The following is a 12190-nucleotide window of genomic DNA, read 5'->3' on the forward strand; positions in this document are numbered from 1 at the left end:
TAAACCATTGGAATGAATTCATGTAAAAAATTATACAAATTTATGGACAGGGACATATTGCAAGCTTGTGGTAATTTGCTGTGTTCAATTATTCAATTCTAATGGAAAATCTTTGTTAACTGATTAAGTTTGGTAAAGATGAAAGCATCCCAAGGAACTTTACAGGAGACTGATAAAACAAATTAAAACACAGAGCCACATAATAAACTATTATGACAGATGAAAAAAGGGTGTTCAAAGAGGTTGAACTAAAAAAGATGCAGGAAATGTGTTGCTGGAAAAGCGCAGCAGGTCAGGCAGCATCCAGGGAACAGGAGAATCGACGTTTCGGGCATAAGCCCTTCTTCATTCCTGAAGAAGGGCTTATGCCCGAAACGTCGATTCTCCTGTTCCCTGGATGCTGCCTGACCTGCTGCGCTTTTCCAGCAACACATTTCCAGCTCTGATCTCCAGCATCTGCGGACCTCACTTTCTCCCTAAAAAAGATGCAGCACAGAGGTTCAGAGTGGAAGTTTCAGAGCTTAGGCAGCTAAGGTTTTGGCCATTAAAATTAAAATTATGTTCATCAAGAGACTATACAACCACATGGACATGTGACAGAAGGACGTAAGTACACTCCTCGAGTTACTTTCCTGTTATGAGCATGTCATCTAAGTAAATGGCAAACTGGGATAGACCTCGTAAAATATTCTCCATTGTCCACTGAAGTATCACACAGACTGACGATACCCCAAATGACAGTCTTGTTTATTTTGGTGCAGACTCTTTTGGGGTACTAATTGCAATATATTCCTCATCTAACTGCAATTGCAAATGTGCATGGCTCATGTTCAGCTTTGTGAAGGGAAGAAACCCTGCCAGCTTTATGTTTAAGTCCTCAATGTGAGAATTAGGTATTTATGCAGGCACAAAAAGCAGCTTACCATTTGTTCAAAATCCCCACAAAGGTGAACAACTTGATGGGCTTCATAAACGCGAAGACTAGTGCTGCCCAACCCACAAACTGGACATGTTTGATGATTTCCTTGCTCTCCAGCTTTCTGATTTCTGCCTACATTTTTACCCAAAAGGCAAATGGTACCAGGACGGCCTTGCAGAATCATGCTAGTTCTTCCTGGTCAACATGCAAGATGGCCTTGACTCCTTTGACAGTCACTTGATCTTCCTGAGAAACTTCTGAATATCTCATTAGGACATCACTCAGGCAGCCATTTTCTAATCGATAAATATTAAGCCAGTCTAGGTGAATCTTTCACAATCAATTTCTCCCCATCAAGCTTGGGCCCAAGGCTTTCACGACAAACAGTGGTAACAGAACTAGCGGCTTTTCATAAGAGACTGGAACCAAAGTTGTACCCTTCATCTGTAAAGGCTCCCCGATATAGGTTCTCACTCTGCGCTGGAGTCCAGATAAATTTTGTTAAAAACTGGTTGTGCAATCACTGAAATGGCCACACCTGTATCAACTTCCATTAGAAGAAATTGAGGACTGCAGACACTGGCAATCAGAGTTGAGAGGATGGTCTTGGAAAAGCACAGCAGGTCAAGCAGCATCCGAAGAGCAGGAAAATTGATGTTTCAGGCATAAGCTCTTCATCAGGCATTTTTGATGAAGGGCTTATGTCTGAAACATTGATTCTCCTGTTCCTTGGATGCTGCTTGACCGGCTGTGCTTTTCCAGCACCACACTCTTGACTGTAGCCTCCATTAGAAACAGGTAACCATTTGGTTCTGATTTGAATGTTGCTAAGCAATTTAACTGTGCAAAATCAGATGTAGGTGGACTTTCTATGATGTGTACTCGCCTGGATACTAGCCTATAAGTTCTCTTACTCCGTTTAAGTCTAGTAGGATGCTTTTGCCGTCTCGAGTCGACATACTGGCAGTGACTACAATGGCTAACTGGCCCAAACTGTGAAGAAAATTTTGACTGTTGGGCCGAAGCCTGGTTTTGTTTTGGGGCTTTGCTGTGGGTTGTGCTGTGGGCTGTATTCACAATATGTTCTGAGTGGTACTCTCCAAGCTCAGTCAGATTGCCGAGGGTACCCACTTCCATTGGAATACCCTGCAACTCATATGCTCCACTTGCTAAAATTTCTAATGATAAAACTACTCGTAGTGTCTGTTTGAAGTCCAGTTGGGCTTCAGCTGGGAGACATTTCTGCATGGTTACATCGTTAATCCCACACACCAAATGATCTCTCAGCCTCTCATTAAGGATTAAACCAAAGTCACATGTCTCTGCCAGTCACCTTCACCTTATCAATTATTCTGATATGGATCCTCTAGTTCTCAAATTGCTGAGTAAAACTGATCGTGTCTCAGAATTACAGGAGGCTTGGGATCATAATATTCCTGAATGAAATCCACCACTTAACAAAAATGTTTTAGTATCTGGTGCCTCAGGGAAGGTTAGGCTTCTAATAATTGGAAAAAGCTGCTACTCCACAAGCTGTCAGGAGAATTACTTGTTGTTTCTCATTTGCCCCAATGTAATTTGCTTGGAAGAAATAAAGCATTCTTTCCACATATTGAGACTAATCTTCGATGGCAGGATTGAATGAGATAAGCTTCCCAAATATTCGTATTCATGCCAGAAAAATTACCCTAACTCAAAGATAACTGTTGTGAGTAAATTTCTTTTGAATCATGTTTTTTTATGATTGTCACTGAAGTATCTCCATAAAGGCTGGTATCTCGTTACCAATGCACCCTTATTTTCACATAGAGAGTCCTTGACTCTTGTCCAGCTTTGTCTGAGTGAGTTCTCAGTGTGAGCAGAACCTTTTGTTTCTGTCTGTCAGCCAAGGCTCCCTGACTGGCCCAGAATCATAGCCCCAATCAAGGGAACCCACATTCTATGAGGTCTATCTGGCTGGCCTCATTGCAATCACTACACAAACAATATTCAAAGTTGCACTTGCTGCCCTCCACATTAGAACTCATGTTCAAATAATAATGTTAATAAAAAAATTATAATAGCTATTATTGAATCTAGTTGCACCAATCTTTCAGGAGTGCATTTCATACCATAACTCAATGAGAGAAAGAGCAAATCCCTGGATGTATTACCATTTTTTTTTTCAGCTAGTTAGCTGCCTTCCTGCTGGTGGAAGTATCATAGAATCCTCACAGTATGGAAGCAGGCCATTCTGCCCATCAAGTCCACAGTAACCCTCCAAAGGAGGTGTCACTCAGCCCTGCCCCATCCCCATAAACCGATATTTCCCATAGCTAATCCACCGAGTCTACACATCCATGGACACATGGGCAATTTAGCATCACCATTTCTCCTAACCTGCACAGCATCGGACTGTGGGAGGAAACCCACATAGACACGGGGAAAATGCACAAACTCCACATTCAAGGGTGGATTTGAACCTGGGCCCTTGGTTCAGTGATGTAGAGGTGCAAATCACTGAGCCACCACACCTCCAGTAGTTGCTGTCTGTGTATTCTTACCAATATATCTCACAATTCGAAAACCTCCATTAAATTTTCTGTAACTTCATTCACTTTGAGAAGATTTAAAGCCCACTATCTATTACCTCTTTCTGTGACTGAATTCCCTAATTCCTAATACCTCGCTTGGTGTTGCAAAGGTGGTGTAAAGTAATGTCTGACCACTGGAAAACTGTCCTTTTAATTGAGGCATATTAAATACCTCTGGAATGTAATGTCTTACTATCTGTTGGAGAGATTTAATGTTGATTTTCATAGAAGAGAATTGAATAATTTTTGAAAGGAAAATCTGAAGGGTACAGGGCTAAAGTGTGAGTGTGGTGTGGGGTGAATTGCCCTGGGAGAGCCAACACACATATAATGGGCTGATTGGCCTTCTCCTGTGCTGTAATCATTTTCTGATTGTATGATTTGAACAAATATATCTCTGCATCATTATTTTCTCTGAGTAAATTACCTCAGGCTAGTAAATATTCACCAGTCGTTCAACAGTCAACTGAGCTGTGCTAAGCCAACTGAGAACATAACTTAAGATTAAGGTTTAAGTTGTTCCTTTTGCATGGCTTCTCATGATAATTAGAAAATGTAATTCATTGTGCATTGTGCGTGGATTCAGGCTTTAAGTACAAGCTCCATAAGCAGACATTTGAGATGTAGCTGATTACACACCTCATTATAAACTTAAGTTGCACAGAGCAAAGATTATCACATTGTTAATTCTCTTATCTATTGTTTTAGACTTAGTTTACTTTAAAGAGGTAGCTCCTCTAATAAAAAAGAAAAAAATAAAATATCTAGGAATTTCATACAAAGTAACTGCATTTGTATATTAATCAGGTCATAGCATAATTTTAAAGTCAATCATTCTTTCAAATGTTGCTCAGACAGTCTGAAATTCTTATGGGAGAAAGTGAGGTCTGCAGATGCTGGAGATCAGAGCTGAAAATGTGTTGCTGGAAAAGCGCAGCAGGTCAGTTAGCATCCAGGGAACAGGAGAATCGACGTTTCGGGCATAAGCCCTTCTTCAGGAATGAGGAAAGTTTGTCCAGCAGGCTAAGATAAAAGGTAGGGAGGAGGGACTTTTATCTTAGCCTGCTGGACAAACTTTCCTCATTCCTGAAGAAGGGCTTATGCCCGAAATGTCGATTCTCCTGTTCCCTGGATGCTGCCTGACCTGCTGCGCTTTTCCAGCAACACATTTTCAGCTCTGAAATTCTTATGCCCAATCCATCCAGAATAGCTCCAATAATCCATAAGGATATAATAAATAGGCAGAGGGAAGGCTGTTTGACCCCTTGACTCTGCTCAGTCACTCAATAGGATAATGGTCCTGATGAAGGGCTTTTGCCCAAAACGTCAATTTTCCTGCTCCTCGGATGCTGCCTGACCTGCTGTGCTTTTCTAGCACCACTCTCATCTAAACTCTGGTTTCCAGCATCTGCAGCCCTCACTTTTGCCCAGTCACTCAATAGGATAATGGTTAATTCAACATTCCTCAGATCCACTTTCTTGTGTTTGCTATGTAACTCTTTATTTCCCTACTAATCAAGAATATATCTTTCTCAGCCTTAAATGTACACATGGACTCTGTCCCCACAGTGCTATTAGGCAAGGAGTTCCAAATGTCTCAAAGCTGGTCCCTTCTTTCTACAAAGCTGTTCCTTTTCTCAAGGAACGGCATCCTTGGTTTTGCTCAGAGGTGTCACAAAACCCTCCCAGCTCCGAAGTGGCTAGTTTGGTACAGAGATGAGAAAGGAGTTAGAAAGGACTATTGTTTATATGTAAACAGATGAGACTTCAGGCCAAAGTGGTCAAATTTATGAAGTGACATGTATAATAGAAGGGGAGTGGTCAGTTCTGAAAGCTGAGCAGTTCAGTCCAGAACTAGGAGTGCAACAGTGGGCTGTGTGGAAACAGGCTGTTAGATTCTCTGTCCTTCTGCCCTTCTAACTTCAACCTGTAAGTGTTGGTTTCATTTTTACTGTGTTTCAGGGAGTTGGGACTGTTGTGTACATTCAGAACAGCACAATTAAGTCTAGTTTGGATAGACTGAGTTCTATAGGGGGTCTTTATTCTGTTCTTTGTCATTTCATTGTGTAATTTTGTGAATACATTTTTGTCTGTTTTAAAACATGGTAGTCAGCCTAGCTAACTTACTCTGGGTAATTTTCACTGCACACTTCCTGAAACAAATTGCAAAGTTATGGTCTGGGCTGCCTGCTTAAGAATATTTTGACAGTCTGGCCTAGTCCATAACACAAAGATATAAAACCTTCAGAAAACAGAAATTCTTCCTTATCTCAGTCTTAAATCAGGGCTCCTTTACTCCGAGATTTCTCCCATAACAGCATAAGAAATAGAAGGAGGAATAGCAATTTGGTTTCTCAATCTTTCCCTGTCATTCATTAAAAGCTTGGCTGATCTTCCTGGGCCGCAACTCCTCTCTTGTGCAGCTCCTTATTGCCCTCTACTCCTGAATAACTCAAAAATCTATGTACCCCCTCCTTAAATATTTTCAACTGACCTAGTCTCCATAACACTCTGGGTTTCCACTGGATTATAGAATTGGTTTGTCCATGAATTCTGTTTTTTGTTCCTCTGTTGCTCTATCCAGGAGTCCATTCATTGAGCTAACTACTGGTAAGAATCATTGAATCAGAAATATACAGTGCAGAAGAGGAGTATTTGGCATATTGTGTCAGAGTTGGCTCTTTGAAAGAGTGATTGAATTAGTTTCATTCCTCGCCCTTTCTTGCAAACTTTTGAAAGCTATGATTGAATCACATTTCACCAGCGTTTTAGTTAATGCATTCCACATCCTAGCAACTCACTGCAGTAAAAAAATTCCCATCTCACCTCCTGCCCTTAAGAAGTACTTTCCATTGTCAGTTCTACATTCGATTTTTATTAGTTTGAACCTGTGACATCTCAAATGCCATCAGTTATCAGATAAAATAAATGGGTTACCAATGAGCCACTGTTAAAAGCACATCATGCAAAGTATCTATGTTAATGCATTTACTGGGCATTTGGGAGGATTTCAGCAATACATTTGATGCATAATTGTCATTAAAATTGTACTTATGTCTTTTTTTATTGCTGAAGATCTATGCATGATCCTTTTTCATCCTGTGGATGCACATTACATCACTGCCAAGTAAATTCAATCAAACCACACAAAAATGACTTTAAATATTTAAATTATCATGTTATTACTAATGCATGATGCGCGCAAGGCCAGAATTGGATTTCTGTGCATCAGAACACATTAATGCCTCTGTACATATTTATGACTTGAAATAAGCATTTGCAGTAACGCAGATGAACAAAAAAAATGATGGCCCAATATGTTGAATTTTTAAAAAAAGAACAGTTGAGTCCATTCATAACAGGTATTTCTACATTTATCAATAAAACACCATTGCAATGCTGAGGTGTAGTCTTTCAAACGGTGCACTTATAACCATGCCCAGCTGGTTGGTTTCCCGGGTATGTCTGTAGGCCCCAGTGCACTATATTTGAAGACAGAGGGGTCCTTCCTAATGTTCTAGCTTATATTTATTCCTCAACTAACATCACTAAAAACTGATTATCTGGCTGCTGTCTCATTCCTATTTGTAGATCTTTGTTATGCACTAAGTGGCTGCTTTGTAACAGTGATTACGCTTCAAAAGAGGTATCTAATGATCTCCAAAATTGTTTGGGACACCCCAACATTGTGAAAGGTGCAATCAAAATGAAATGCATTCTCCCATCTAAAAAGAACAATAATAGCTTTGCAGCATGACAAAAGGGGCATAATTTTAAAGTGAAAGACAGCAGGTTCAGAGGGCATTTGAGGAAAAACATTTTCATGCGGAGGGTGGACGACATCTGGAATGCACTGCCTGGGATGGTAGTTGAGGCGGGGAATATCACAACCTCGAAGAAATTCTTAAATGAGCACTTGAAATGTCATAACATTCAAGGCTATGAGCCGAGTGAGGAAAGTGGGACAAGTATAAGTAATAGTATATTTCTGATGACACAGACTCAATGGGCCAAAGGGCCCTTTTATATACAATATATTTAGGAGCATGAGTAGATCTCCATAAGAACATAAAGACCGGGAGCAGGAGTAAGCCATCTGGCCCTTCAAGCCTGCTCCACCATTCAATAAGATCATGGCTGACCTTTTTTGGCCTCAGCTCCATTTACCTGCCCTCTCTTCATAACCCTTACTTCCTTTACTGTTCTATCCTATCTTATCTATTCCCTTCATAATTTTATATGTTTCAATAATATCCCCCCTCATTCATCTAAATTCCAGAATATAAACCCCGTCTGCTCAGTCTCTCATCACAAAGAATCCAGAATCAACCTAGTGAACCTCCTCTGCACCCCCTCTAGTTGCCAGTACATCCTTTCTCAAGTAAGGAGACCAAAACTGTACGCAGTATTCCAGGTATGGCCTCACCAGCACCCTGTGCAGCTGCAACATAGTCTCTCTGCTTTTAAACTCAATCTTTTTTGCAATGAAGGACAAAATTCCATATGCCTTCTTAATTACCTGTTGCACCTGCAGACGAACACCTGTGATTCATGCACAAGGACACCCAGGGCCTTCTGCACAGCAGCTTGCTATAATTTCTTACCATTCAAGTGATAGCCCTTTTTACTGTTATTTCTACTGAAACGGATGACTTCACATTTATTAACATTGTACTCCATATGCCAGATCTTTGTCCAGTCACTTAAACTATCCCTGTTCCTTTGCAAAGTTTCACAGTCCTCTGCACACTTTGCCCTACCAGTCATCTTAGTGTCCCCTGCAAACTTTGACACACCAGATGTGGTTCCCAACTCCAAATCATCTATTTCAATTGTGCAGTCCCAACACTGATCCCTGAGGCACACCATCAGTCGCTGATTGCCAGCTAGAATAACACTCATTTATTCCCAATCTTTGCCTCCTGTTCGTTAACCAATCCAGTATCCATGCTAATACGTTGCCCGTAACACCTTGCATCTTCATCTTATGCAGCAGTCTTTTGTGTGGCACCTTGTCAAATGCCTTTTGGAGATCTAGATATACCGCATATTATTGGTTCCCCATTATTCACCGTGTTCATAATATCTTCATAGAATTCCTCAGGATTAGTTAAGCATGACCTGTCTTTCATGAACCCATGGTGCGTCTGCCCAACAGGACAATTTCTATCTAGACGCCTTGCTATTTCTTCCTTAATAATAGACTCAAGCATTTTCCCCACTACAGAAATTAAGCTCACTGGTCTATAATTCCCCAAGTGTTGTCTACTTCCCTTTTTAAACAGTGATATCACATTTGCTGTTTTCCAATCTGCTGGAACTGCCCCAGAGTCTAGTGAATTTTGGAGGACTACCACAAGTGCCCCGACAAGCCTGCTCAGTCATTCAATAAGACCAGGACTGATCTAATTATTCCACATTCTTATCTACCCCTGACTATCTTTTGCCCTCCGCCTTAAAAATATTCAAAGACTCTGCTTTCACTGACACTTCAGGAAGAGAATACCAGAAATTCATTTTACCTGTGAGAAAAAGTTCTCCTCATCTAAATCTTAAATTACTGACACCTCATTTAAAAACAGATACCTCCCTGTTCTCTATTTTCACAAAAGAGAAAACTTCCTTTCCACATCCAATCTGTCATATCACCTCAGGATCTTATATGTTTCAAACAGGTCTCTTCTTAATCATTTACATTCCAGTGGGTACAATCCTAGTCCAGGAATTAATCAATTAAACCTTCTCTAAAATGTGTTCAACTCATTTATATCCTCGGTCTAGATTAGAGTGGTGATGGAAAAGCACATCAGGTCAGGCAGTATCCGAGGAGCAGGAAAATTGACGTTTCGGGCAAAAGCCCTTCATCAGGAATAGAGGCAGGGTGCCTGCAGAGTGTGAGATAAATCCCTCAGTTAGTACTGGAGATGTTGTCTCACCATTGCATTGTTTATCTGTAGCATCACCTTCCTACTTTTGTATTCAATTTCCCTTACAATACATTGTAATATTTTATGAATTTCCTTAATTATTTGCTGTACCTGAATACTATTATTTTGTTATTAATATGCAAGGGCGCCTCTGCCTCTCAGAGCTCTGTAACGTCATATAATTTGGATAACGTGCTAATTTTAATTCGCCATTTTTAAAAAATTCATTCAATGGGATGTTGCTGGTTAGGCCAGCATTTATTTCCCTTACCGACTCGCTGTTGAGAAGCCTGTAACAATGATACAGTTGGACAAGGATGATGATTTTCAGTGACTACAGGTCGGCATCATTGTTAACTTTGTGCTTAGGTTTAAAACCATGGGCATTTATTAGCCACACTGAGTAACATTTGAAAGGTTAACTAGTGAAGAAGTTAAAGCCATAACACTTTCATTTTCATAGGTAAATTGCCTGAACACAGTGTATTGGGTTACTAGGTGGAAAATTTCGGTGTTGGAATCAGAGTCAGGAGGGAAATAGAATACTATAAAGATAATGATACATTAAAGGACAAAAGAGTTGTGTAGAAAACACAATGGAATTCGAAGCAACTGAAAAGACATCAGCTCTTTTCTCTCCTTACAGATGCTGCCAGACCTGCTGAGATTTTCCAGCATTTTCTCTTTTGGTTTCAGACATAGTCTTCACAGTTGGAATGGACATCGTTCTGAGGCTGGAGCAGTTTTCAGATGAGGAGGCAAAACAAAAACATTTATGGAGTCCGAAAGAGTGGTGACCAGAGTCAAGTACCAGACAGCAAGACTGCATTATTTTAAGGTATACTTTTGAGCTCACTTACAGGTCAGGAGTCAATGGGAGCTTAGAGAAAATCAAAATTAAAGGAAACTCACTAATGTTTTGCTGGCTTCATTCCCAGTCATGCGTTACGTGACATGTTGGAGTATTTTTATGGTTCACCCTTTGTGACCAGCATGTAGGAAAGGTTTGGATGATATGATCAAGCATGTGCAGCATCAACATGCAATATTGAGAGTGTGTATGTGTGTGTGTGTGCGCACATGCTTGTATGTGTGTACGGATGCACGTGTATGTGCGTGTGCATGTGAATGCATATGTGTACATGTGTGAGGAGGATGGTGGTGGTGGTGCTGAGAAGATGCTCATTTTAATTGCACTATACTGACCAAATGTTGACGTAATTTGGGCTCTGCCATTGCAAATGTTGCCTAAAACTGTTGCTTCAAAAATTCTGAAATTGGGAGTAAGTGTAAAGCAAGTATCCATCATTTCTAAGATGCATAGAATATTTTTAAAATGGGTAGGTTGATGTAAAGTATTTGTAAACCATGTATCAATAAATCTTATTTGTTTATCTCCAATTTTACATATAAAGCCCTGAAAGAGATAAAATTGAACAATGATATACATTGTATAAGACACCCCTGAGATTTATGAAGTCGAAGAGATAATAAGGTAAATCAAAGGTTGGAAGTTTAGCTATCAAGATAGTTAAGTTTTGAAGACCCTACAAGTACTGAAGGATTTATACAATTTTTATCAATTTTAGAGTCTTTATGAAACCTTTTATCTATGTGAATCCACCCTAACAAAGTGCTAAAATAACCTGTGTCCTATTCCAGCACAAATAAATCATGAATAATTCATATTGCAAGAAAGATTATAGGATTTGGAGAATGTTGGGCAAAATTCATGCCATCATGCCTATGCAAATGTTAGCTTCTCTACCAGACCCTGAAGAGCAATCAGTCATTTTATAATCACAGATGATTGATCCTCTTTTTTCACCACTAATCAACTAACAACATGATACTATTTAGAAGCAAACTGAGCTGCATAAGAACTACTTCTATTCTCTTGAGTGCTTGTGTTAGCTGAGTTTTGGTACCTGGAAATGCTTATGTAAATGGCTGTTAAAAGTACTTTTGTGAAAGCTTTAATCTCATAAGGCACACAGGAGAAGAATGGAAGATTAAGTTGTTAAAGAGTTCAATTTCCTCTGTCAAGAAAAATGTCTAACTTCCAGTTTATATTTTTGAATTTTCCATTAAGATGGTATGATTATTTGTAAAGTTCCATCTTGGAAGTTGGTGCGAGGGAATCTGAAGGCTTATTTTGTTCACAGGTATTTTAGTAAGTTTTGAGTTCTTAAAGTGAACAGTTCAGTGCAGTAAAAAAAAGTTGAGAAGGATAATCTATTTTGTAACCCACCAAAAGACATCCAGTGTAAATTTGATTTTTATTTTTTGTGTTGCTTAAAACAAAGTCTTTCAAACCTTTTAATCTCCTGTTATATACTTCATGTTCCTTAATCATGAATGTTTTATTCTGTGAGTTAAAAGAGCACTGACAGCCTCTTTTAAGTGCTTTCAGTAACTGACTTCCATAGTTAAAAAATAAAACAAATGACATTATGATCCAAAAAATCAGGATTCACTTTGGGATCTGACTTGTCCACTATTAGCATCAGTTGTCATCCTAACTTTGCATAGGGCGGAAAGTAATCTTTTACATTGTAAGTTTGGAGCAACTATATTAAACATGACTATAGCATAATGCATTTGAGTAAGGGAGAATAAAACATTACAGCGTGCTACAAGCCCTTTGGCCATCTATGTTGTATCGATCTGTGGAACCAATCTGCAGCCTATCTATCCTACACTATTCCATTTTCATCCACATGTTTATCCAATAACCAATTCAATGCCCTTAACATTGGCGAGTCTATTAC

Source organism: Chiloscyllium plagiosum, unplaced genomic scaffold (assembly GCF_037043375.1).
Source record: "Chiloscyllium plagiosum isolate Xiang-an unplaced genomic scaffold, Cpla_swu_hap1 HiC_scaffold_7, whole genome shotgun sequence".
NCBI classification, from domain to species: Eukaryota; Metazoa; Chordata; class Chondrichthyes; order Orectolobiformes; family Hemiscylliidae; genus Chiloscyllium; species Chiloscyllium plagiosum.